The 27999-nt window shown below is 37.3% G+C and overlaps 2 long non-coding RNA genes across 2 annotated transcripts in view; both read right to left on the reverse strand.

The window, feature by feature from the left end:
* Positions 1–26600, reverse strand: LOC116564498. The gene is made up of 4 exons (XR_004274928.1): positions 26127–26600; positions 22491–22495; positions 17359–17367; positions 1–12 (listed from the first exon to the last, which is right to left on the reverse strand). It is a non-coding gene; the product is annotated as an uncharacterized LOC116564498 (long non-coding RNA).
* LOC116564499 overlaps positions 1–27999 on the reverse strand; it is an 82871-nt gene that overhangs the window by 19453 nt on the left and 35419 nt on the right. The window lies entirely within an intron of this gene.

Below are 27999 nucleotides of genomic sequence, written 5' to 3' on the forward strand. Positions count from 1 at the left end.
GACAGAGCAAGACTCCAAATTTGAAAAAAAAAAAAAACCTTAAAAAATGAAGTCTATTAATAAAAAAAATAGGCCACAGTTCAGATTTGGTTTCTTCTAAAAGTAGATGGTACAGCAGTCCCCCTTTATAGTTTTGAGATTTATAATTTCAGTTACTCTTGGTCACTGCAGTTCGAGGGAAATTCCAGAAATAAACAATTTATAAATTTTAGATGCTGTGTAGCAATGCCTACATCATTCATCTCACCTCTCATCACATAGGTATCTCTTCATCTCACATCATTAAAGATGGGTAACTAAAGTACAGTAAAATATTTTAAGAGATCACATTCACATAACTTTTATTATAATATATTGTTATCATTGTTCTATTTTGTTATTAGTTATTGCTGTTAATCTCTTACTGTGCCTGTTTTATAAATTAAACTTTACCATAAGTATGTACATATATTTAGGGAAAAATATAGTGTAAATAGAGTTCAAGACTATCCATGATTTCAGGCATTCACTGGGGGTTTTGAAAGATATTCCTCACGAATAAGGAGGGACTGCAGAAAATATTCTTGTCTTTCTATATTTCATTAGAGGTTTCTAGAAATGATCAGCCTAAAACAAACTGGCTGTAGACGCCTGCAGTTTTTGCTTTGTTTTCGGTGTTGGTTTTGCGTTTTGTTTTGCTTTGGTTTGGTTTTGGTTTTTTTTTTTGTTTGTTTGTTTCTTTTTTTGAGACAGAGTCTCACTCTGTCACCAGGCTGGAGTACAGTGGCACAGTCTTGGCTCACTACAACCTCTGCCTCCTGGGTTCAAGTGATCCTCCTGCCATTGGCTCCCAAGAAGCTGGAACTACAAGCACATGCCACCATGCCTGGCTAATTTTTGTATTTTTAGTAGAGACAGGGTTTCACCATGTTGGCCAGGAGGGTCTCCATCTCTTGACCTCATGCTCCACCCACCTCGGCCTCCAAAAGTGCTGGGATTACAGGCATGAGCCACCATGCCCAGCCAGACCTCTGCAGTTTTAAGAAAGCCATTTATCCATGAAGTATTCTTTACTCTTTTTGTGTAGTTTTTTCTTTTTTTCATTTGCCAATTATCATGACTACAAACCTCGATGTTCCAATTACTCTGTGGGAAGCTGTTAGAGATCAAAAATTCTGTCCCAGAAACCAGTCTTGCATTTGAGTGCGCTTTCACCAAAGTTTAACATTCAAAGTTGCTGGTTCTCTTTGGTCTTGGCAAGTTGTGTGTCATGGTTTAAAAAAAAAAAAAAAAAAGCACAGGACAAAGAGGACAAAGACAGAGTCAGAAATAGTATGGAAATATAATCTACCATACATACCACAACATTTTGGATAGTAAAAAGGGAAAGGGGCAGCTATTAAGTGTAAAATAAACAGTCCCAGGAAGACTGAGCAATGAAATCACCCAAATCAAAGAGTCCATATTGAAGCTCCAGCCCTGCTATGTATCATTTGGCCGTATCATTCATTCAAGTTCCATTTATACAATGGAAGCCTGCAGGCAGAAATACTGTTCAGGGACACCAGACACTGATCTGTTTCTCTTTCTCTTCCCTGCTACAGATAAAGATAAGGCCTTGTTAGTTTCAAGGACAAAGATCCAGATGTTTGTAACAGTCCTTCACATAGATAATATAAAGAATCTTCCAGAAAAGAGATGTAAGCCCTACATTTAAAGAGTGATGCTACTGTAAGAATTGACCTTTCCAGTTCTGGCAAGACTGTACTTGACACAGTAAGGTGCCTGCTAGGGAGATGAGAAGGAGGCAACAAATCTTTTGCTGAGATGTGAGTATTTGCTCTTATTTTTGGTCCCCATTCCATTTCATATTCTTAATGCACTGGATTGAATAGTGTCTCCCAAAAATCCATGCTCACCCAGAACCTCAGAATGTGACCTTACTTAGAAATAGGGTATTTGTAGATGTACTCAAATTAAGATGACACCATATTGGAAGTAGGGTGGGTCCTAATTCCAATATCAATGGCATTCTTAATAAGAAAAGAAGAGCCACAGACACACAGGGGACAAAGCTCCATAAAGACAGAGGCAGAGATTGCAGTGAGGTATCTACCAGCTAAGGAACCCAAGGATTGCTGGCAACTACCAGGGGCTGGGAGAGAGGAATGAAACAGATTTGTCTCAGAAGGAACTGACCCTGCCAACCCCTAGATTTCAGATTTTTGATTTCCAGAACCGTGAAGGAATAAGTTCCTGCTGTTTTAAGCCATCCAGTCTGTGCTAAATTGTTAAGGCGTCTCTAGGAAACTAATATACTCATCTAAATCAACATGGAATTAATATAATCTTAGAGTGGTTTTTGTGTTTGTTCTTACCCTGTCATTTTATAACCTACCTGAAATGCTACATTCCTTCACCGCGTACCCCAACTCTAGTCAACTACCAAGTTCTTTAGCTTTCTCCATCTTTTCTCTTGTAGATCCCATCCTTGTTACATCTTTCTTGGACTACGGTAACATTCTAAGTTCTCCCTTTACCTCGTACTTTAACATACTCTTATCTCTCCTCAAGCAAAGCAGTCTTCTTAAAAATGAAACTTGGCTTTTTCTGTTACAGTGGCTCATGCCTGTAATCCCAGCACTTTGGAAGGCTGAAGCAGGCATATTGCCCAGGAGTTTGAGACCAGTCTGGGCAACATGGTGATACCCTGTCTCTGCAAAAATATACAAAATATTAGCTGAGCATGATGGTGTGAGGCTGAGTGGGAGAATCACCTGAGCCTGGGAAGTTGAGGCTGCGGTGAGTTGTGATCATGGCACTGCACTCCAGCCTGGGTGACAGGGTGAGACCTGGTCTCAAAAAAGGAAAAAAGAATAACTAAATTTAATGAAATCTCTTCTTGCTTAAACCTTCTTAATGGCTCTCATTGCCTACAGAAAAAAAAAAAAAGAAAAAACACCTCAGTTGTTTTGCATGATGTCCTAGTTAGCTCTGGTTGCTCTAACGAGATAGAGATTGGATGTAGGCATATAGATTGCATAGCTTAAACAACGAAAAATATTTTTCACAACACTGGAGTCTGTAAGTCTGAGATCCAGGAGCCAGTAGATCTGTATCTGTGAAGGATCTCTCCCTGGTTTGCAGATGGCTGTCTTCTTGTTATATTCTCATATGATGGAAATCAGAAAAAGAAGCAAGCTTTCAAGTGTTTCTTCTTTTAAGGACACTAATCCCAATCATAAAGGCTCTGCTGTCATGACCCAATTACTTCCCAAAGGCCCTACTTCCTAATACCATTACATCGAGGGTTAGGATTTTAACATACAAATTTGGGAGAACACACTCAGTCCATAACACATGACATACAGGACGTTTATAATATGACCCCCAACCCAACTTACGTTTCAACTATTTTATCTCTTGTGTAATACTGCTGAAGTTTTAGGGAATTAGTAATAGTTATTTAAAAAACTAAGCAAGTACACAACAAAAATAACCTAAACAGAGCAATTATTAACTGTAAGGGAAACAAAAAGTCACACAAGAAAGGAGATGTAATCATATTACTTGGATGTAATCAGGTTGCTTGACACAGGTATGAACAATCTTTATAAAAACCATTGTGCAGAAAAAAAATCTGCATAACAAGCCTGACTGCTATGCTTTAAAAGCTTTGCTTACAAGGTTGACTCTTCTGCCCTTGGCTGGCATCATTTCAGGATAAGTGATTTACTGTACTTAAACTGTCTGTGCAAACAATATGCTTGTGCTGAGCACCTGTTTTTCTTTTAGCAGTCTAGAATTTTGTATACACCAAACAGAGAATGCCTAGGTAACAAGCCATCAATTAAAAAATAAATTAAAATTATGGGCACTGATTCTCTGCTGAGCTTCTCTGTGTGACAATATATGTCACTTTTTGTCACAACTTGCTGGAGAAATTACATGCGTACTGTATGACTCCACTAGGAGAAGACTCTGGGAGCTTGCTCCTATCTCCTGTGGACTTTACCCACATGCCTTTTACTGCTGTTGATCTTACTCTGTATCCTTTTGCTGTTAAAAAAAATTAATAATAATCTTAGCCATGATGATACCATTTCAATGTGTCCCCCAGGGTTCAAGTGTTAGAAACTTAATTCCTAGTGTTACAGTGTTTCGAGGTGAGGCCTTGAAGAGGTGATTAGATCATGAAGACTCTGCCCTGATAAATGTATTAATACCATTATCCAAAGAGTCACTTTATCTTAGGAGTAGGCTTTTTTTTTTTTAAATGAAGTATGAGTTCAGCCCCCTCTTATGAGTGCATTCTCTCTCACTCTCTTGCTCTCTCTTGCCCTTCCACCTTCTGCCATGGGATGAAACAGCATGAAGGCCTTCAGAAGATGCCAGCCCTTTGAACTTGGATTTTCCAATCTCCAGAATCATAATACAATTAATTTCTGTTCATTACTAATTACCTAGTCTCCTATATTTTGTTATAGGAACAAAAAACAGACTAAGATACGTAAGTACAACTATATACTGAGTCCTGTGAATTCTAATGAATCATCAAACCTAAACGTGATGTTGGGGACCCTTAGCACAATAATACAGTAAACACTGATTACTAATTTAACAAAATATTTATCTAACCTTGATAAATGAAGAAATTTAAGCATATTGCCTGCAAATAAAAAGGTAAATCACAGAAAAAACAACTAGAAGTAGAAAGGAGTTTCCTCTGAGCAGTGAATTTGGGATAGGAAATGGCAGATCCAGAGATGGCTATTTTTTTGTAGGTTTGTAGTCATTTAAAAACTATGTGTGTGTGCACACACACACATATATATATATATATACACACACATACACATATATAAACTAATTATATATTTGCACTTATTATATATATTACTTTTTATAGAAATTGAAATAAGTATAGAATTTTTTGCTAGAAAAATCACATTAGATTTGTATTTCTATTATTACTAACTCTATGTGCCAGATACTTGGCTTTTTCTGTTACATAGTTAACCATATTCAATTTTTTTCTCTCACTCTCTCTCTGACAGACACACAAACTTAATACTCCGCATAGGTTATATCACTTAATCGTCACAAAATAAGAATTCTTATTTAGATGAGTTTCCAGATAGCTCATGATGAAGATAACCCCCTAAATCCAAATCTTTCTAAATTTCCTCCAAGAGCAATATGAAATAAAAACAAAATACAAAACAACTATTCAAAACCTGCACCTTCAGCAAATAGAAGATAAAAAATAATCAAACCTCAAATTACCTATACATAGAAAAAGCAACCCCAAATCCCAAGGAATTATTGCTCAATCTCCTGCAAGCCCTAGTAGAGAGCAAGAGCTGACTAGAAAAAATGCACAGAAAAGTGGAGCTGGCAGAGAGCCTGAGACTGATGTAACTCACCTCCAGAAAGAGCAAATCTACTCTAAAGGCATCAATCCTGAAAGAGATCTGAAAGATTAGAACAGTGGTCACAGGGAGGGACATTAAGAATATGTGTGAGTCTAGGTGGCAGTCCTCAAAAGATATCACTTATTGGGGAGAAAAAAGCAAATTTGAGTAAATCAATAAGTAGAATGCAAATAAAGGAAGCTAGGTTTCTCATTGTCCAAAAGAGGAGGTACAAGTACAAAATGAACCTGTGGCACCAGAATGGAATTGGAGTAATTACGACTTTGCATATAGGTGGATAGAAAGATATAGAAAATGATATGGAGGCATATATATATATACAGATACATATATTTCCTAGCATTATGCAATAAGAGGGCACTAGAAGATATGACACCTCAATGACAATGAATGTTCCTACTACTCACATACCGTTTTCTAAATTCTTTCTCCACAGAAAAGAATCTTTGGAGAAATGGCTGGTTCCTGAGATAGAACAGTGTAAAATAAGTCTAAATGTCTTTTTGCACCAGAAAGCAAGAAAATGCTTAAAGAATAACAGCAACATGGCAAAACAACGCAGGACCCAATCTGAGAAGACATCACTGGCTAAATCTGGAATAATTAGAGAAAAATGAATAATGACATAATAATTGTTATAATAGAAAAGATCTATTTTACATTAGAAAGCAAATAATACATCTAGAAAAAATAATAGAAAGTATAAAATCAACATGTGGCAACCATCAGAGTAATAATTGATTGCCACAAATTGTCAATGGATGCTAAAACTTGTGGGTGAAATCTTCATGAGAACAGGATATTTCTGTAAATGTTCTCAAAGTATCTCTTCACAAGACAATCATTGCAAAAGAAAAAAATGGTAGTTTTATAGTGGAGAAACATGGCAGATACCATCTTGAACAAGTGATCAGAGTTATCAACAGTCATGGGACAAATGGACTTATGTGGAAGGGCTAAGAAGCATTTAATGCAAAAAATGCATAACCTAATCTAATAATAAGGAAACATTAGATAAAGCAAAATTCACAGGCATTCCATAAAATAAGTAATAAATTCTCTTCAGAATGTCAAGGTCATAAAAGCAAAGAGTGCCTGAGCAATTGTCATAGATTAAATACCACTAAAGCTAGGAGGTGATCCTCAATATTATTGGGGCAATTGACAAAATTTAATTAGATAATAGTATTACATTAATATTAATTTCCTAATTTTGATAACCTTTCTGTAGTTATATACCCAAAAAAAGTGTATTTTTCAGCAATACACACTAACATATATAGGGGTAAAGAAAATTCTGCAATTTACTTTTAAATGGTTTGAAAAATATATAAACACACAGAGAGAAAGAGAGAAAATGACAAAGTAAATGTAAGTATTATTAACAACTGGAACATATGGGGTGATGTACACAAGCATTTTTTGCACTATTCTTGCAACTTTTCCATAAGTTTGAAATTATTTCAAAATTAAAACATTTTTAAAGAAAGGAAAATTTTTTAAAAATCTTCATCTGGCAAGCAAAAAAGCTTTAAATTAGGTTGGGTTCTGCCCATGGCTGCACAGGTAGTAGGCAGGAAAGCAAGGAGTCAAAACCAAATCCGTCCCTTGCACTTAGCCACCAGAACATACTGCTTACTCACAAACAGCCAAGTCCACATGTTGGAAAGTTTCATTCATATTATACGTCCACAATCGGCAAATATATCGAGACAGAAACTAGATTAGTAATTCCCTAAGGCTGGGAGCAAGAAAGGAAATGGGAAGATGAAAGAGTGATAACTAAAGGATACAGGATTTCTTCTCAGATAAAAATATTCTACAATGGATTATGGTGATGGTTGCAAACTCTAAGGGTATACTAAAAACCATTGAATTATATACTTTAGGGAGATGAATACATGTTATGTAAATTATATGCAATATGAATCACATCTTAATAAAGTTGTTTCAAAAAAGCTAAAATTCATAAATGCTGAGAACTTTGCATTTCTGAATAATGTGACATTAGACTCTATTTCATACACAAGTAACTTCTTCGAAACAAAAAAGAACCATGCTGATGAAATCAACCCAATAGTACCACAGGCAGTTTTTTTCTTGGAAATACATAGAAATTGATCTTTTGGATCTTAAGGCTTGAAATTTACATTTGTTTTATCTGAGTTCCTTCTTCAGGAAAGGACTCCCAGACCTCTCAAAAAGTATCAAAACGCTAAAACTCAGCAGATCATTGTATCCAGACAATGAGATGCCAGAAACCTCATTCATCATGACTGCTTCCTAGCCCCTCCCTAGTTCCTGTTTTCCCATACATTTCTTCCCTGCTATATAAACCCCTAAATTTAGTCAGTCACGGAGATGGATTTGAGACTGATCTCCCAAATCCTTAGCTGGAGTACCCAGTTAAAGCCTTCTTTCCTGGCTATGTTTATTGTCTCAATTATTGTTTTTCTCCATGGTGAGCAGCAGGACCTAGGTCAAATCCCTGGTGTTTTGGTAACACTGGAACCAAAAATAATGGTGAGCTACTGCACCATTCATCATGAAAGCACAGGCAAGCCCTTGACTGAAGCTTGAGATCAACAAACTGCAATTAGAGGGTGACAAACAAAATGTCTGCCTAGAGGGTGAGTCCCATGGCACCTGCTCAGCATTTTGAGGATCAGTCTATATAAAGCTAAAGAGGAAAACAAATGAACTTTGTTTCCATTGCAATGAAATCCAGTAGGTGTTTGGTTGAAGGGGAGAAATTCATAGTATCTTCTTCTCATCAACCTTGTTCAATGCTTCATCTCTTGAAGCACTGAGATGCTAAAATCCAATTGTAGAAAATCTTTGATTTCATTTTTGCTTTATGTATTTCTATACCATTTGAATATTTTCAAAACAACTTGTAACCTTTTGCTCTTATTCAAAGTATTTTTGTGTTGAAGAAGTAGGAAGATGTCTCAAGCTGGGACTGCACCTGGGCCTTTTGTCTGGTAAGAATAACAGAATGTCCCAATTAACTTAAAATTATCTACTTGGAGGCTGGCTTCTTAGGAAAGGCCTCCCCTTCCTACGGATATAAAACTACATATGGGATTATGTGAGATCTCCTATAGGCCCTTATAGCTTCCTAAAATCCTTTCTGGAAAGAAGGAAGGCATTGCAAAATAAATCTTCAATAGCAATTGATATGACAAATAGGATATGCATAACTCTTATTATATGGAAAAAAAATCACAGAGTCCCTTGGGTTGAAGGATTTAAGTCTTTAGTGGAGTCTTTTTTGCTCTTTCTTTCTGGGTTTTTGCTGGGTACAGAAACTAGGTAGCCAAAGATGAAAATTTCCTTCTCTGAAGGTTTAAGATACTGCTCAGATACACTGCCTCCAAAGATCATGTTCACAAAGACAAAGAACAAGTGCTTTCAGATTAAAACCAATCTGGATCTGAGTCCTAGCTCCATTATACCTTAAAATTAAGTGTGATATAGTCAAGTTATTTACATTTGGTAAGATTATCTTTCCATTTGCATGAGGGGAATAGTAATATTAACTACCTCTTCGGGCTGTTTTGTAGATCAAGCAAAACACAGAACACACCTATTATAAAGCATGGCACATAGAAAGCACCCAATATGCATTAGTTATTGTTAGTCCAAGAGAAAGTTCCATCTAAAATCATATACTGTCTCCTGTCCCCTGAAAACCTGTATGGTACCCATCATAAAGATATAATCTTCTGAGCCTCATTTTCCTATTTTGAAAATAGGAGTAATACCTATAGCAAAGGTAACAATTAAATAAGAAAATACATGTCACAGTAATTTATAAATTACATGGCTATATTTGCCTTATTTAATGTACTAGCTTTGGCAGCTAGAAAAAAACCGACAAGTTACATATAAGACACTCTCCATTAGATTATCAGAGTTCTCAGTAGAAGATTTGCAGGCCAAAAGAGAAGAGGATGATATATTCAAAGTGCTGAAAGGAAAAAAAAAAAAGCTAGTAGCCAAGAATACTATACTAATACTTCAGAAATGAAAGAGAAATAAAATCTTTTCCATACAAGCAAAAGCTGAGGAAATTCATCACCACTAGACCAGCCTTACAAGAAATTCCTGTGCTAAAATTAGAAGCAATAGCATAATTACCATAACAAAAACACATGAAAGTATAAAACTCACTAGTGCAGGTAAATTCATAATGAAACTTAAAATACTCAAGTATTAGAATAGTATTATGGAAATCTTTCAAGCCTGTAGTATGAAGGTTAAAAGTCAAAATCGGCCGGGCGCGGTGGCTCAAGCCTGTAATCCCAGCACTTTGGGAGGCCGAGGCGGGTGATCACAAGGTCAAGAGATCGAGACCATCCTGGTCAACATGGTGAAACCCTGTCTCTACTAAAAATACAAAAAATTAGCTGGGCATGGTGGCGCGTGCCTGTAATCCCAGCTACTCAGGAGGCTGAGGCAGGAGAATTGCCTGAACCCAGGAGGCGGAGGTTGCGGTGAGCCAAGATCGCGCCATTGCACTCCAGCCTGGGTAACAAGAGTGAAACTCCGTCTCAAAAAAAAAAAAAAAAAAAAAAAGTCAAAATCGCCAAAAATACCAATAGCTACAATCAGTGCTAAAGTAACACAATAAATAAAGATGTTAATTAAGATGATAAAAATATAAACTGAGTTGGAGGGGAGCCTGGAGTATTTTTTGTGACCAAAGCTAAACTGTTATCACCTTAAGGTAGTCTATTATAACTACAAGACTTTATGTTAACCCCATAATAATCACAAAGAAAGAAATTACAGAGGATACACAAATAAGAAAGAGAAAGGAATCAAAGCTTAGCACCACAGAAAAGCATGAAGCCAAAATGGTAAAGAGAGGAAGAAAAGGGCAAAGGATCTATGAAATGACCAGAAAACAACAAAATAAGAGTAAGTTCCTACCTATCAATAATAACCTTAGTTATTTGTTTATGGAGTTCAAGTCATTTATTTAGAGTTTAAGTAAAAATCTGTACAAAGAAAAAAACCCATTCAAAAGTGGGCGAAGGATATAACAGACACTTTTCAAAAGAAGACATTTATGAGGCCAACAGACATGAAAAAATGCTCATCGTCACTGTCATTAGAGAAATACAAATCAAAACTGCATTGAGATACCATCTCACACCAGTTAGAATGGCAATCATTAAAAAATCTGGAGACAACAGACGCTGGAGAGGATGTGGAGAAATAGGAAGGCTTTTACACTGTTGGTGGGAGTGTAAATTAGTTCAACCATTGTGGAAGACAGTGCGGTGATTCCTTCAGGATCTAGAAATAGAAATTCCATTTGACCCAGCAATCCCATTACTGCGTATATAGCCAAAGGATTATAAATCATTCTATTATAAAGACACATGCACAAGTATGTTCATTGCAGCACTGTTTACAATAGCAAAGACCTGGAACCAACCCAAATGTCCATCAATGATAGACCAGACAAGGAAAATGTGACACATATACACCATGGAATACAATGCAGCTATAAAAAAGGATGAGTTCATGTCCTTTGTAGGGACATGGATGAATCTGGAAACTATCATTCTCAGCAAACTGACACAAGAAGAGAAAACCAAACACTGCATGTTTTCATTCATAGGCAGATGTTGAACAATGGGAACACATGGGCACAGGGAGGGGAACATCACACACTGGAGTCTGTTGGCGGTGGGGGGTTAGGGGAGGGACAGTGCTGGGTGGGGAGATTGGGGAGGGATAACATTGGGAAAAATGCCTGATGGAGGTGACGGGGGTGATGGAGGCAGCAAACCACCATGGCATGTGTGTACCTATGCAACAATCCTGCAAGATCTGCACATGTACCCAAGAACTGCACATGTACCCAAGAACTTAAAGTACAATTTAAAAAATAACTGTACAAAGAAAAAACTGTAAAAAGAAACAAAGTAGTAATCTTTCATGGGGGTAGAGAAAAAATGAAGAGATAAAAAAGTCATTATGTAATGGTAAAGGGGCTGATTCAGCAAGAGGATATAACAATCAGAAATGTATATATACCCAACACAGGAGCACTCAAATATATAAAGCAAATATCATTAAATCTAAAAAGAGAGACCAGCCACAATGCAATGATATTAGAGGACTTCAACAACCTGCTTTCAACAACGGAAACATCATCTAGACAGAAAAAAACAAAGAAGCATTGGACTTAAAGTGCACCCTAGACAAATTAAACCTAATAGACATTTACAAAACATTCTATCCAGCAGTTTCAGAATACACAATTCCTCTCAACTGCATGTGGAACATTCTCCAGGATAGATTATATGTGACAAAACAAGTCTTAACAAATTTAAGAAGATAGAGGTCATGTCAAGTATCTTTTCTGACCACAATGATATTAAACTACAAATCAATAACACGAGGAACTTCAGAAACTTTACAAATACATGAAAATTAAACAATATGTTTTCGAATGACCAATATATCATTGAAGAAATTAAAAGAGAAATTAAAAAAATTTAAGACAAGCAAGAAGGAAAACACCACACACTAAACCCTATGGGATACAAAAATAAAAGCAGTTCTAAAGAGACAGTTATAGCAACAAACATCTATGTCAAAAAAGATAAAAGATTTCTGATAAATAACCTAATGTTACACCTCAAGGAACTAGAAAAATAAGAACAAACTAACAAAAAATTGGTAGAAGGAAGGGAATAATGAATGAAGCTCAAAACAGGTAAGGCCCAGTCTCCACAAAAATAAAGAATTTAGCAAGGCATGGTTCTGTGCCCCTGTAGTTCTAGCTATTGGGAGGCTAAGGTGGAGGGAAACACTTGAGCCCGAAAGTTCAAATCTGCAGTGAGCTATGATTGCACTGCTGCATTCAAGCCTAGGTAACAGAATGAGACCCCCATCTCTAAAGAAAAAGAATAAGAAAAAGAAGAAAATCAGAGACCAAAATAAAATAGAAACTAGAAAAATATACAAAAGATCAACAAAACAGATAGTTGGTGTTTTGACAACATAAAATTTAAAAGCCTTTACTTAGACTAAGAAAAAAAAAGAGAGAAGACTCAAATAAAATCAGAGATGAAAAAGGAGACATAACAATTAATGCATAGAAGTACAAAGGATCATGAAATAATATTATAAACAACTAAATATACCACCAAATTTGACAGAGTAAAAGAAATAGATAAATTCATGGACATATACAACATACAAAGATTGACTTATGAAGAAACAGAAAATCTCAACAGACCAATAATGAGTGAGGAAATTGAATCAGTAATAAGTTACATCAGAGAAAAGATTAGGACCTGATAGCTTCATCATTGAATTCTACCAGATATTTAAAGAGTAACATACCAGCTCTTCTCAAATTATTCCAGAAAATCAAAGAAGAGGAAATACTTCCAAGCTCATTGTACAAGTCCTAGATTGTCCTGATACCAAAATAAGAGGACACAACCACCACCAAAAAAAGCACAAAAAAAAAAAAGAGAGAGAGAGAGAGAGCGAGAAAACTACAGACCAATATTCCTGATGGACATAAATGCAAATATGATCAAGTGAGATTCAGTCCAGGAATGCACATATGGTTTAACATATGCAAATCCATAAATGTGGTACATCACAATAATAGAAAGGACAAAAGCCACCTGATCATTTCAATAAATGCAGGAAAAGCATTTGACAAAATTCAACATCAGTTCCTGATAAAAAGTTTCAACAAATTAGATGTAGAAGATATATACCTCAATATATTAAAAGTCGCATATGACAAGCCCACAGCTAACGTCATACTAAACAGGGCTTTTCCTCTAAGATCTGGAATCAGACAAGAGTGTCCACTTTTACCACTTCTATTCAACGTAAAACTGAAAGTATTAGCCTGAGCAAGTAGGCAAGAGACAAAATAAAACGCATCAAAATTGGAAAGGAGGAAGTCAAATAGTCTCTGTTTGCAGATGACAGGATCGTACATATGGAAAACCCTAAGGACTCCACCAAGCAGTGGAGGGAACTGTTAGAGCTAATAAATGAATTCAGAAAAGTTACAGGATACAAAATCAATAAACAAATATTAACAGCATTTTTAAATGTGAATAGCGAACTCTCTGAAAGAAAAAGAAATCAAGAAAGCAATCACATTTACAATCGCTAAAAATAATAGGATACCTAGGAATAAACTTAACCAAAGAAGTAAAAGGTCTCTACGCTGAAAACTATAAAACATTGATGAAAGAAATTGAAGAGGACACAAAAAAGTGGAAATATATTTTATGTTCATGGATTGGTAGAATTAATGTTGTTAAAATTGTCCATATTATCTAATGTTATCTACAGATTCAATACAATCTTTGTCAAAATACCAATAACATTCTTTACATAATTTTTAACTCCTGAAATTTGTATGAAACTACAAAAGAGAAATAAAAAAACAAAAAAAAATGGAATAAAAAAAAAAAGAAACTACAAAAGACCCTGAATAGCCAAAGCAACCTTGGGGTTTGGGGGGAAGCAGAAGGCACCACACAACCTAACTTTAAAACATTTTACAAAGCTGTTGGAACCAAAACAGCAAGGTATTGGCGCAAAAACAGACATATAGACTAATGGAACAGAACAGACAACCCAAGAATAAATCCATGCATCTATAGCCAACTGCTTTTCAACAAAGGTACCAAGACCATACACTGGGGAAAGAATAGTCTCTTCAATAAATGGTGCTGGAAAAATTGAATACCCACATGGAGAAGAATGAAACTGGACTCTTATCTTTTACAATATACAAAAATCAGCTTAAAACATATTAAAAAATTAAATATAAGGCCAGACACTATGAAACTTTTAGAAGAAAATGTAGGAGAAATACTTCATGACATTGGACTGTGCAAGGATTTTTTGGATAAGACCTCAAAAGCACAGGCAACAAAAGCAAAAACAGACAAATGGAATTACATCAAACTAAAAAGCTTCCGTTCAGCAAAGGGAACAATCAGCAGAGTGAAGTGACAACCTACAGAATGGGAGAACATATTTTCAAACTATATGTAATGACAAGGAGTTAATATCTGGAATATACAAGGAACTTAAGTAGTTCAACAGCAAACAATAATCATAATAATCCAGTTTTTTAAATGGGCAAAAGACCTTAAAAGACATTTCTCCAAAAAGAGACATACAAATGACCAAAAGGTATGTGAAAAAATGCTCATCACTAATCATCAGGAAAATGCAAATAAAAACCACAATGAGATATCATCTCACTTCAGTCAGAATGGCTGTTATCAAAAAAAAAACAACAACAAACGTTGGCAAGTACGTGGAAAAAAGGAACTTTTACATACAGTCAGTGGGACTGCAAATCAGTAGAGCCATTATGGAAAATGGTATGGAGGTTCTCAAAACATTAAAAATGGAACTACCATTGCTTAGCAATCCTATATACCCAAAATAAATAAAATCAGTATGTCAAAGAGATATCTGCACTCCCATGTTTATTGCTGCAGTATTTACAATACCCAAGACATGGAATCAACTGAAGTATCCAACAGTCAATAAATGGTTTGGAAAAAGGAGTGTATATATGTATACATATATATATACACATATACACATATATACGTGTGTATACATATATACACATATATACATATATACACCCTATATATATATATATATACACATGCACACATATATACACACATATATGTATGTGTGTATACACTACATATATACACACACATACACACACATACACACATACATATACACATATATGTACACACATACATATACACATATATGTACACATATACACATATATATGTACACACACATATATACACACACATATACACACACACTACACATATACACACATATATACACACACATATACACACATATGTACACACATATATACAAACATATATACACATGTATATACTACATATATACACACACACATATATACACACACATATACACTACATATATACACATATATGTGTGTGTACACTACATGTATACACACACGTGTATACACATATACACATATGCATATACATATGTGTGTATATGTGTGCACGTGTATATATATGTGTGTCTGTGTGTAATATGTGTGTATGTATATGTGTATACTATCTCATTGTATATGTGTGTAGTATTCCATTGTATGTCTGTATGTATATAATATGTGTGTACTATTATAGTCCCACCACAAGGAAATGATAAATGCTCAAGGTGATAGGTCTACTAATTACCCTGATTTGATAATTACACTATGCATACATGTATTAAAACAACACATTGTACCCTATAAATATGTACAATTATTATGCATCAACTAAAAATGAAAATAAAAATATGTATTAATTTTGTCATTCATTTTATTGATGCTATAATATTCCAAGCGCTCATTACTGTAGCTATAGAACCACAAAAAAATTCACAACGAGTTCTCAATTTTAAGCCTTAGGATTAAAAATGAAGATAGATTACTTTTTTCCAATGAGAAAAACACACACACAAAAAAAAAAATAAAAAGGAATGAAATAACATGTGTTACCATTAATTTTTTTAAGTGCCAATTCAACTTGTTTTTAACTCATGGTTTGGAATAATGAGCAGTAGAGAAAAACAAGTCAAATATTTATACATATGCAGGCAGAATAAGAATAAAAAAGCTGGATCAGTTTTAAGAGGGGCTCCAAACCCTGTTCATTTTTCTACAATCAAAATGCAGAAATGATATGATGAAGTACACATAAGACCTTCAGAACATCATGAATCTGATCTCAATGGCTGAATTCTTAGAGACAAATATAAAGTATACCCATGGTACAGAAATAACTTGTCTTTAAAGCTCAAACTTGATCAAGCACCTCACATGGAGGGCTTGTTATGAGACAAATGGTTAGATGCCACCACCTCAGAGTCTTTTATTCAGCAGGTCTGAGGCGGGACCTGAAATCTGCATTTCTAAAAGTTCCCAGGTGATGCTGATACTGCATGTCTAGCAACCACACTGAAAATTGCTGACCTAGACAATGTGGGTATTTCCGTAACGTGCAATTCTCCAAAGATGGTTGGGAGGAGAACATAGTAGTATTTTATTTCAAATAGGAACATCACTGAATGGGAAATAAGGGGATTGAAATTATGGTCAAGAAGTGCTGTGACTCCTAAAGACATCTGTTCTGTGAACCAGTGTAAACCAGGGACTCTATTGACCCCACTGCCTTGCTGAAGTCTCTAGTTCAAAGCGTCTGTGGGCGCCCACTGGTCCCCAAGAATGTACTGTAAGTGCAAAGGGGAGCCAATTTGGCCTGATGTAGATACTACAATCCCAGAGGAGAGATCGGGGCACAGCTGCAAGTGCCCTGAAAGAATATGAGTCGACTTTCAACAGAGAGCTAAAAAAAAAAAAAAAAAAAAAAAATACCAGCTTTTTGTTCTCTTTATTGTTCCTTAAGCAATTTCAAGTATTATCTGATTCCCAGCTGTGACTGAATTCCCGGCCATTGAAAAGCACTATTGGTACTATAACTGGGCAAGGTTATTAATAAGGTCCAGCATTTACTGAGAGCCTACTGTATGCTGGACACTTTACATGCATTATCCTATATAATCCTTGTATCCTGTATAATCAGCCTGTAAAGTAGGAGCTACTATCATTTTCCTCATTTTCCAAATGAGCAAACTGAGGTTAAGGAATTGGTGCTAAATCATAAAACCAGTAAGTAACAGAGCCAGGTTTCCAACCAGAGCACACAGGCTGCTCATCCTGGGCTATTTTCAGACAATACAGACACATATGAAGAATAATCTGTGAAAGGCACATCTACAAAGCATTACTGGTCCCTAAGAATCTTCAGAACCAAACACATTTCTATATGCATATCTTGTCACTTCCCTTGAAAAGCATGATTACTCCTTGTTGCTACTAAACAACAAACTAAAATATGATGCAGAAAGATACAAGGTTTCCTGCGTTCTGTCAGCTTCATCATTTTTATGTTATTTGATCGATAGAAATCCTCTTTGTCCATAAACAATGTGTTGATTTCCACCCCTGCTGTGTATCCTCTTCTTTGTTATGAATCTTGGTCTCTCTCTTAGCTGTCATACTTCTCCAGGCTAAGGAAACAAACATCTGAAGAAAGCACATAATTTCCGTGATTAAGCACCTAGAAATCCTGCATGCCTTTGCCTTATTTACTATTCCCAACAACCTGCAAAGCCGAAACTGCTTTCCCCGTTTCATGCATAAGGAAATGAGTCTGGGGATATGGAGTGTCGTGGTTAAAATCATGCAACCAGAAAGGGGCTGAGGAGCTCCTTGAGTCTATGACCTTTGACTCCAAAGCTGTTCTCTGTTTCTTTCCCCTTACTCTCCTTGCTCTTTCTACCACTTCTGTACTTTTCAAACACGCATTTCATAAAGCCTAAATAGAGAAAGTAGAGTGAAAGGTTGGCATGCAAAATATTTTAAAATGTATATCGTTCCCTGTGATATTAGGGCCACCATTGTCATTCAGCTGAGGTCTCTGGGATGGACGCCCCTCGGATTAGCTCATGAGGAATGTGTTCTGTGTGTTTGCCCCTTGAATAGGATGAACTAAAGTCAGTTGGTCAGTGGCTTGTCTGCGTAAGAGTTGAGTCTGACCTGGTTGGTGCAGTGGGGACAGTGCTGGCTCATCCGGTCTTGTTTGAACTGTGCTATGTTACACTGCCACCCTGTGGTCCCTTCATTGTGAGTTCAGAAACAAAACTGTGGCTTGACAAAATCAGCCTCATAAACCATTGGGAGTGAGTTTGGAGTAGGGGCTGAAGGAGAAACCAGGTTTGGGAAAGGATATGAGAGGCCTTAACTTGCCAGGGAAGACGTAGGTCATTTTCAATATAAAGTAATTTACTGGTTATGAACACAGGACTTGGAGTCAGGTCGACCAGAGTTTAAACCTACCAACTGTTAGAAGAAATTAGTTCTAATGTTTGACAGCAGAGTAGGATGGCTACAGTGAACAGCAATGTATTGTATATTCCAAAACATCGAGAAGATAGGATTTTAAATGTTCCCAACATATAGAAATGGCAAATATGCAAGATGATGGATACCCTAAATACCCTGATCCTTTCACATTCTATGCATGTGTTAAAAGAAAAACCTTCAGCCAAATTAAATTTAAAGGAGTTTAACTGAGCAATGAACAATTCATAAATCGGGCAGCACGTAGAATCACAGCAGATTCAGAGAGACTTCAGCACAGCCACGTGGTAGAAGAAGACTTATAGATAAAAAAGGGATTTGATGTACAGAAATTAGAAATGAGGTACAAAAAAACTGGCTTGGTTACAGCTTAGCATTTGCCTTATTTGCACATAGTTTGAATACTCAACAGCATGTGAGTGGTTGAAGGATGGCTGCTGGGATTGGCCAAGACCCAACCACTGTTAGGGGCACACACTCCCATGTTAGGTTCTCACTCTTGTCTACTACTATGTTAGGTTGCAGTTCATCCACAAGGACTTAAATACAGAAGTACAGAGTCCTTCTCAGGCCATATTTGGTTCACTTTTTAAATTCCCCCCTTTTGGTCATTTTCTCAGTTTTAAGAGTGATCAAAACTTTAGTCATTGATGTCACTATTACCATTGTAAATGTACATTATTTGGTCTTGAAATGCACTGGGAAACAGCAGACAGTGAGTTTTGCAAAGGTAAGAACAAGAACTGAGGAGAGGGTACCTCCTTATGTTGGAACACTCTGTTTACACAAGTAACACAATAGCACATGTACCCCATAAATATGTACAAACATTTTTTGCTTTTTTGAGATGGAGTTTCGCTCTTGTTGCCCAGGCTGGAGTGCAATGGCACTATCTCAGCTCACTGCAACCTCCACCACCTAGGTTCAAGTGATTCTCCTGCCTCAGCCTCTTCAGCAGCTTGGATTACAGGTGCCCACCACCACACCTGGGTAATTTTTGTATTTTTAGCGGAGATGGGGTTTTGCCAGGTTGGCCAGCCTTGTCTCGAACTCCTGACCTGAGATGATCCACCCGCCTCAGCCTCCCAAAGTGCAGGAATTACAGGGGTGAGCCACCTCACCCGGCCTAATATGTACAAATATTATGTATCAATTTTTTTTTAATTTAATAAAGTCACCAATGGAATAATTCCTTCTCTGGGCCCAAGATTCTTGGTCTGTATAATGGGAATAGTAATAATTTCTCAAGGCTGTTGTAAGAATTAAATAAGACAATGCATGCAAAGTGCTTAGTCTTAATCATGACACATAAGTTTTGTTGTTATCATGGAGCTGGGATTAGAACAGTGCTCTCCTTTCCAAAGCCCCAGTGAAGACAGCCCTTCCTTGTCACTTCCTAGGACTCCCTCTTTCTACTTTGCCCCTCTTTGGTTTGAGGTTTCACATGGGATCTTCTGCCACCTTTGAAGTGTAAACTTTGGGAGGATCAAACAGAGCACATTTCCCATCTCATCTTTATCATCTAGGAGTTTTGAGACTTTTTGCAGATTCATATTAACCTCCTGAACCTTAGTTTCCTCATCGGTAAAATAGTGCTAATAACACCCAGGTCTTCAGATTATAGAAAGAATTAGAAACAACAAATACGAAGCACTGGACGTGGTGTCTTGTACATAGTCATCACTCCATATGGTAATCCTTATTACTGTCATTATTACACTTGCTCATTCCAATTCTTCAATCCTTCCTTTGTCCTTCAAGAAGCAACAAGATTTTTAAGCTCACCTTAGCCATTAAATATCCTTTGGGTAATTGGGATGGAAAAAAACACAGCCCCAATAAAACATTATTTTTCCCAGATTTCATAACGTATTTATTTTCTCAAGATTGTGAAAATCATTTTCACATTTTGATGTTTCTAAAATTGAAGACTATTTTAAAATCAATGTGTATTTGTATGTTTTGGTTTTTTCTACCTAGTTCCCAACTTCCTCCCAAAAAATTATTAAATCAAAGTATACCTTAGAATTTAGAATTAAGAAATATAAGCAGATTCCGTTTTCATCTACCTTCAAATAGAAAAGACTAGATTTATGGTGACATCCTGAATCTTCTTAACCACAATAACATGAATTCCCCAAATCATAGTTCTCTTCGCTTTCAGCCTTACTGCTAAAAGATTCATCCTTAAAATTCTCTCCCAACTATTTTTCTGGGGTCCCCAGAGTATCTCACATGTGCTCATATTCTTTGGCTGTGAAGCCCTGCCCTCTCGGTTCTCTTTTTGGGGGGCTGCTGCTGCTCCCCAGAGACCTGCCCTCGTCAGGACCAGCATCCCCCAGTGCACTGAGGTTGCAACAGAGAAGCCGCAATCCCCAACCACTGCCAGCCAGTCTCTCATGACCACCTTCCTTCGCCTCTGGCAGAAGCCCTCTGCACTTTCCCCATCAGGCCTCAGGCCAGCCCCTTCCCCAAGCAGAGGGACAGGCAGACACCCTGCCATTCTCATGCCAACCCCCTTCTCTCCATCTCTCTCCTTAGGTATCTCTCCACTTGCCAACATTCCTCTCTACTCTTTCCACTAAAAGATTAAAAACCAAAAGCCCCCATGAGCATTTGGTGCTTAGAGAGGTAGCCAGACTTTCAGTTCCTCTAAGCATCAGATTAGATTTCCAGGTTGGGTTTAGCTAGTTTAATCTATAACAAAAACATAATACAGAGAGAAATCATTCCTTTTTTCCAAAAAGATATCTCATGAGTATAAAAATATATTTGTATAATGTAAAAATTTTCATTCTAACCTCATATATAAACATATATATGCATATTTTTACATTTGTGGATTATAGGTTTCCACTAACTATATGAACTGTAATAAAATTGTATTACATAAATACATGCATACAATTTATATTATACATAATGTTGATACTTTTGTGAAGTAAATAGTATTAATTATGCATTTATTGTGTGCTACAATCATGAATGCATTTAACCGCAACAAATCTTTGAAGCAAATACTGTTATTAGCTCAATTTCACAGGTGAGCAAACAGAGGCACAAAGCATTCAATACTTTGTTCAGAGTTTCTCCAGGTGGTATGGAGCTGAGCCTGGATTTGAACCCAGGTAGCTTGGAGCAACATCCTAAGTACAGAGCTCTTTTATCATTTTTATCATCTGGGCCAGACTGCAGATCAAAGGAGCTCCCTGAGCATGTTTTGACTGATGGCTATGGTATTAGTCCATTCTCATGCTGCTATGAAGAAATATCCAAGACTGGGTAATTTATAAAGAAAAGAGGTTTAATTGACTCACAGCTCTGCATGGCTGGGGATGCCTCAGGAAACTTAATCGTGGTGGAAAGTACCTCTTCAGAGGGTGGCAGGGGAGAGAATGAGTGCCAGCAGGGGAAATGCCAGATACTTATAAAACCATCAGATCTCATGAGAACTCACTTACTGTCACAAGAACAGCATGGGGAAAACCGCCCCATGATCCAATCACTTCCAACCAGATCCCTCCCACAGACAACACATGGGGATTATGGGAACCACAATACACGATGAGATTTGAGTTGGGGCACGGCCAAACCATATCAGCTGCAAATGATAAGCTGCCGTATGATACAATATCCTCCCATCCACTCCAACCCCCCACAACAAACATATAAAAAATATTTATGTTTACTTCAAGGCAAGGACCAATTTTCTTTTGGAAAATGTTTTTAAAAATCAAAATCACCCACCTTAATTTTCAAGGGAGGAGGATGAAGAGCCAGAGGCATGGGATAGATGGGCCCCTGTTTGCATTCAATGAAACATGTGTTCCTTTGAAGCAACGGCAGTGAGTTGAGCCATTCAAGGGTTTAACCCAAGTGATTATATGACAAGCCCCTTCCCTTGCAATACAGAATTAGATTGGAACTCTTCTATTTTCCATTTCTCTATATCTCAGAAACAGATGAATAGCCCTGAGCCCTCTAGACTCAATTGAAAAAGATTTGGCTCTGTTTCTTGAATATGCAATATGCATTCCCAGGATACCTGAGCTGGCAGCACTAACGCTGAATACTAAAACTGCTCCACCTTGGGCCGAGTAGGGACCTGGCTTTTCGAGGTCACTGAAATATAGTTAGGATGGCTGCCTCGGTTTCTAATGAAAGGAAACTTGTTACATAATTGAAAACAAGCCTAACGTGCTTCATTCATTACTGTCAGAAGAAAAAAAAAAAGAAGAAACAGTCCTGTTACTTACCCTCTCAAAGTCCCTCTGGCCAATCTGCCTGCATAAAAACTAGCCCATCATCCCCAGCCACTCCAGGTTTTGGCAGCACCTTCTCTAGTCCAGCCCTTGGCACTGAAGATAAAATGATCTTTGTAGCTGCTTCTTTGGGAAGGTAACTTCAGTGCAGTGGAACAACTAATGAGGGTGGAAGAATAACTGACATTTCACTCTGGCCTAAATAGGTTGTTTCAGCCGCAGCATGCAGCTGGTAGGTCAGTCAACCAACACCTTTTTCTAATTCTTCCAAAGAAAAACAAAATGAACTTGGACACCTCCGGGCCCTAGAGAATGTGCTGGCAGCCCAACTGAGTTATAGCCTGCAACTCTGATAACTGAAGAGCTGATGGCTTACTCTTTCTTATTTACTTTCAATTCTCATTGTCTATTGCCCAGGACACCTGGAAGGCAGCAGCACCTATTAAGACACAGGTGGAAGTTATCATACAAATCGCCTTAGTTGCGATCTTCTCCTGAGCTAAATGGAAACTCTGACACCAACACGCAGATCTTGTGCACAAGCCCCTTCTCAAGGCAAGCCAGTAAGAGGCAATTAAAGTGAGTGTTCTCAGCTGGACTATTATGTCCAGGTGCTGCCTCGGCTATCTCTTTATAGCAAAGTGAAAGCTGAAGAGGTCTTGGGTTAAACTGAATAAAGATTTTCCCAAGAGATGCCACTGCTAAGATACCATCAACTCAACTTGTGCGTCTGTGAAAAGAGATCCAATTCGTGATATCCATAGCCAAAGTCAAGCCCACTAGATAAAGCTTATAAAAGAGTCGGTCTTTAAAAATGGCCTGTATTCTGGGCTATTCAAAGACAGGAAGACCAAAAAGAACTTAATCCCAAACACATGAAAACTCTGGCTGAGGAGTACCCAAACTGAAAAGGGATAAGGACAGCATCACATAAGGCTTAAAGAGATAAAAATAGCAAATCAATTATCTTCAAGAAACTAACCTCTCTTCCTGGAGAAGAGAATCTTAGAAGTTGAATTAACTGTACTCCTCACATCTTCTAACTCCATTTCATTCCCTGAAAGCACCAAGTTCAGCCAATTTCTGACACTGTATTTCACCTAGTCCACAAATATTTATGGAAACGTACTGCATGCCAACTATTCTACAGCAGTGAAGAAGCTTAACCCAAACCTCTGTCTTCAGAGTTTACAGTCTGTTGGAGCCAAGTGCCCCTCCAACTATGTCATGTACAGTAAGATGAATTGGAAAGGACAATGAACTAAGACTTAAGAAAATTGAGGTCAAGACTCAGCTTCACCCTTGACCTTATAAAAGACCATTCACAAATCACTACAGGGGTGTCTTCATGCCTTAATAAAATGAGGAATGTTTGTGAGCTGCAACCTAGTTACTTTCTGCTCATGTTCCTTGGGGTTTGGAGCTCAGAGCATCTTGAAGGTGAGATGGACGTTCCTCTACCCTGTATTTTAACTGCAGAAGCTCTGTCTGCTTCAGTTTCAATACGTCAGAGTTTAGAGTTCAATCTCATTTGAAAATGAAAAAATAACAGCTAAAATAAAGTTTGAAAATTACTGCCTTAAACAATTTTAAGTTCCATTCCTGTGCTGTGGTTTGGTTTCCCAAATTTCATAGTTTCTCCCACTTAGAGCATAAACCAGTCTTTTATCTCTAGCAGATAATCACTGGGGGAAACCTCTGAGAAAAGTTTCTCTCCTGATCATACATACTTCTCGCCTCAATATTATCCTACCACAACCCAGATGATTTCTGTCTCTACCCATTCCCAGCAGCATTCCGTATTATTTCTTCCTCTCATCTTTGAAATGTAAGGTCACCAGTGCGAAGCTGGTCTGGACAGCTCATGCTGTCTCTAAGTTACTATCGTTGAGTATTTTTCCTTGTATAAACCACTGTGTTTCCTATTTTAGCCATCACTATTGGCCACTTGTTCTCCTTTGGAAAGATTTTTGGTTTTGTTTGTTTGCTAGTTTACATTCTACCTTGTTCTCAAAATGCATAAAATACAGGATTGCATAATATCTTTAAATGATATGAAAATAATACATGCACATATTTAAAAAAAATAAATAGCCCAAACAGGCAGAATGGGAGAAAAAATAGGCCTACTTCCCGGAGGCAACTTCTTTAAATCATGTAGCTTTTTTTTTAAATCCTGGTAATTGCCTTTATATCCGCTACATAATATGCTAATATTTAACTTTTAGATTTTCTATCTATTTATTTCATTTTTTTATTTTTTAGATGGAGTCTTGTCATCACCCAGTCTGGAGCACAATGGCACAATCTTGGCTCACTGTAACATCCACCTCCTGGGTTCAAGCAATTCACCTGCCTCAGCTCCTGAGTAGTTGGGATTACAGATGCACGCCACCACACCCAACTGATTTTTGTATTTTTAGCAGAGACGGCGTTTCACCATGTTGGCCAGGCTGGTCTCGAACGCCTGACCTCAGGTGATCTGTCCGCCTTGGCTTCCCAAAGTGCTGGGATTACAGGCGTGAGCCACCACTCCCTGCCCTGATTTCTGCCTTTACGGGGTTGAGGGGGGTGGAGTTAGTGCTTACCTACCCCATGCTCCCATTGTAGGTGTGTCACTATTTTAAGCAAATGTATTTTTCTAGTATGATGATTATTTAAATGCTGTTCCTGGAAAGGCCAAGCTGTTTTCTAAGAATGAAGCCTACATGAGAACCAAAAAGTGGGAAAACAAAGGTGGAGAAATAAAATGGAGCTATGAATAAGATTAAAGTACATACTCTACAAAAAAAAAAAAAGTATTTCTCTAGTTCCATGAATAAGCCATTGTTTAAATCATTCTCAAACTATAATGTGTATAAAATTCACCTGGAATCTTCTCAAAATGCAGATTCTGATGGAATAGGTCTAGGTAGGGCCTAAGATTGTGCATTTGTGACAAACTCCCAGCTGGTACCAATGCTGCTATTCTATGAATTACGGTTTCAACAATGTCTTATCTGATGGCTTCCAAATTTCAAAGATGTTTGGTAAGTGGCTATAGTAGACTGCCAAAATTCTCACAAATCATTCTCTTCCTTAATAGCTATGTCCTTTGCAATACGGCTTTGCAACTTCTCCCATCAAAACATCTCCATTGGCCTTGTGCTTTCTTTGGCCAATGGAATGTGACAAAGCAGCACTGCAGTTCAAGCCTAGGCTTCAAGAAAACTTCTGGGATTTCCTAGTTACTGCAAAGAAATCTGACACCATGTGAGCAAACCCAGGGTAGCCTCCTGGGGAATGAGTGACCACCTGGAGCAAATATGAACCATCTCAAGTAAGCTTTGTACCCCAACCACCGCAATACACCAACCGGGCACCAGCTGACCTAGCACCTTCTCACACCTGAGCCCAGCTCAAATTGCCAAACCACAAATTCTTCCAAAATGAGATGTCAATTTACACCAGGGGTATCCAGTCTTTTGACTTCCCTGGACCACACGGGAAGAAGAATTGTTTTGGGCCACACATAAAATACACCAAGGATAGCTGATGAGCTTAAAAGAAAAAAATTGCAAAAAGAAAAAACTCATAATGTTTTAAGAAAGTTTACAAATTTGTATTGGGCTACATTCAAAGCCATGCTGGGCCACATGTGGTCCCTTTGGCGATGGGTTGGACAAGCTTGATGTACACCGTTGAGCCTGGTAGTGCTTTAATAGCTAAAGTTAACTTACATAGTCACCAAATCAGGAAATACTCAAAATACACCCCAACCAAATGCTTTATGAAGACCTTTTTGGAGGCTGATTGAAACCAAACCAACATTTTTAAGATAACTTAGGAAATTTAAAATGGTATGAGTGTTAGACGATGTTGAGGAATTATTGTCCATTTTGTGAGATGTGGTAATGATATTATACTTATGTTTTTAAAACGCTCTTATCTGTTAGGGACATAAAAAATGAATACATGCATATGTAAAATAAATATGTACATACACACATATATAAACACATACACACTGAAATATTTAGGGATGAAACAACATTATGCTTGGAATTTGCTTTAAAATACTCCAGCAATTAAAATAAAAGAGCAGGGGACAGGGCATAGAACAGAGAAAATAGACTAAATGTAATGGTGAAAATGTTGGAAGGTTGATAATGGCTACATGGCAGTTTGTCACACTATCCCCTCTACTTTTGTGTATATTTGAAAATTTCCAAAATAATTTTCCATGTTTTTTCCCCACAAAGCGGTTCTTAAAATTATTTCTGAGACTTTCCCAAGTACCTGGAAAGAAAACAATCACTAAATGGAAACACCACATAATGCTATCATTGGCCTGATGATTTGTTCAAATAATCAATAAATTTCATAGCGCCATTGTGGAACTGGGAGGAATCATGCAGTGAAAGTAGAGATTAGATTAGCTAAGAAGTCATAGCAAAAGTCAAACCCAAAGCATGCTTCATGGAAATTACAAAATTAGTAAGGCAACAACAAGGAACCTGGCTAGTCTCATTTTAAGGCCTGTATTTTCCCTCTATAATGCTGCCACTACCTCACATTAATTACATTCAAGTGGCCAAATGTTATAAGCAGGACTCTTCTGGTTGCCAGTGACAGAAAAGCAACTTAAATTACCTTTAGCAATAAAAGCCTAATTTTTAGATTGATCAGTTAAGGTATTAATCGTCAGTTGCTTAAACAACCCCCAAATCTCAGCATCTTAATAAAATAAACATTTCTTTTTGCTCTTGCCACTGATCTGTTGTGGCATGCTTGGCCAGATGGCTGCAAGATGTACTCTTCTGCAAGCCTCAGCCTCCTGGACAATGGATAGGGAAGGGAAATGAAGGATCCCTCATGGGTTGTGATCATGGGCTTTAGCCATATAAGGTGAGAACTCGTAGGCCACACCTAACTAACTACAAGAGTCTGGGAACTGTAGTCAAGCTGTGTGCACCAAAGGAAGAAAAAATGACGAACGCACTGCAATTTTGGCCATGGCTAGACTTTATGCTGGAGAAGGCTGCAATGGTACATTATGCACAACAAGATCCAGGGTTACACCATCATGTGAGATCTCTTTCACATTCTTTCTTCTTCTCTCTTTTCTCTATCATGTTCTGTCTCAGCTCTGTCTCATTCTGTCTGCTGGCTTTTCCCTCCTTCAACTGAAGAATCTTTAGACATCCATACTGTTTGGAAACATAACTTAGTGTGCATTATGTAAATACTGGTTTTTCCTGCATATCACAGTATTAGGTTTTAACCATTCATTGAAGTATCACAGTTTCCACTGGAGTCACATATGGAAGAAATTGCAAAG

This window comes from Sapajus apella, unplaced genomic scaffold, assembly GCF_009761245.1.
Source record: "Sapajus apella isolate SASKATOON/1434 unplaced genomic scaffold, GSC_monkey_1.0 scaffold2, whole genome shotgun sequence".
Taxonomy (NCBI): Eukaryota; Metazoa; Chordata; class Mammalia; order Primates; family Cebidae; genus Sapajus; species Sapajus apella.